The following is a 1,178-nucleotide window of genomic DNA, read 5'->3' on the forward strand; positions in this document are numbered from 1 at the left end:
AAGCCGGACCCAGAAGGGCAGTCAAGAGGCCTCTCTTCCGCCGAGGGAAAACAGAACACTCACAAAAGTATTTGTCAAGCAGATTCATGCTAAGTTGGTTTGGTGTTTTTAGTTGGCCGGGGGCCTAGAATCCGACTGGCAGCAATGGAGCGGACAGATGGGATCCTATATGAAGCTACTGATGCGTTCAACTTAGAAAGAGAAGAAAACCTTATTAGTCAAGGTTTCAAAGGCTGCGACTTCACAGGAAGCCTTCTCCGGCCCAGCCAGCTGGGCCTGCATCCCTGGCTGGTACCGCCCAGCTTTGCCAGGCCCTGCTCGAGGCTCCCAGCGTCTCAGCCAGGTGCCAGCAGCCGAAAGCCGGCCCCATGCTTGTCCCCCAAGAGCTGCTGCTTCCTGAGTCCCCGGGGGTTTCTGTCTGCCCTCCCGCGGGCTGGACCAGGCAGGAAGCTCTCCAGAGCTACCTCCCTGTCCCATCCTTGCTCTGAGCTCAAAGGGACCTGTTGTAGGTTGAAGTGTGCCCCCCACCCAAATTCATAGTTTTTTGGGGGGGACACCCAAATCTCTTTTATTGCGGGGGGGAGTGGAGTGGTCTCTCACTGCACGGTTCGTTCATTGGCGCGGCCTCCTGAGTCCGGCGGCTTCGTCACAGCCAGAAGCTCGCGTGCGCTAGAGAAGGGCTCGATGCGCAGGGCCTCAAAGGCTTCACGTGCCCTGAAGGCTATAGCCCCACAGTGGCTGGGGCCTGAGGCTGTGCTGTCTGGCTGGTGAAGCCACACTCGCCCAGTGTCTTGCCATCGTCCGGAAGCTGGTCGTCCTAGTACAGCCGCTGCTCCTCCGGCAGCCGCTCGAGGATGCCCTCGACGGTGCGGTTCAGCTCGAACACGGTGCTCCATTCCTCGGCGTCTGTGAAGATGGTGGGCTTGTGGCGCCAGATCACGCGAAACACGTCCGTCATGGCTGCTGCCGCTTCCCCTCGATGCGCCGGCGTGGCTGCACCTCCAGATTCGTATGTTGAGGTCCTAACCCCAAGTATCTCAGAGTGTGACCTTGTTTGGAGACAAGGTCTTTGGAGAGGTCGTAGTTAAAGTGAGGTCCTTAGGGCGGGCTGTACTCCAAGATGATGTCCTTACAAAAGGGGGACACGTGGACACAGACACACGCACAGAGAGAAGAGA

General features: G+C 58.3%; 1 pseudogene; it reads right to left on the minus strand.

The window, feature by feature from the left end:
- Positions 1-596: 596 nt before the first annotated feature.
- LOC132426856 (elongin-B pseudogene) lies at positions 597-958 on the minus strand (annotated as a pseudogene).
- Positions 959-1,178: the final 220 nt, after the last annotated feature.

This window comes from Delphinus delphis, chromosome 6 (genome assembly GCF_949987515.2).
Source record: "Delphinus delphis chromosome 6, mDelDel1.2, whole genome shotgun sequence".
Classification (NCBI taxonomy): domain Eukaryota; kingdom Metazoa; phylum Chordata; class Mammalia; order Artiodactyla; family Delphinidae; genus Delphinus; species Delphinus delphis.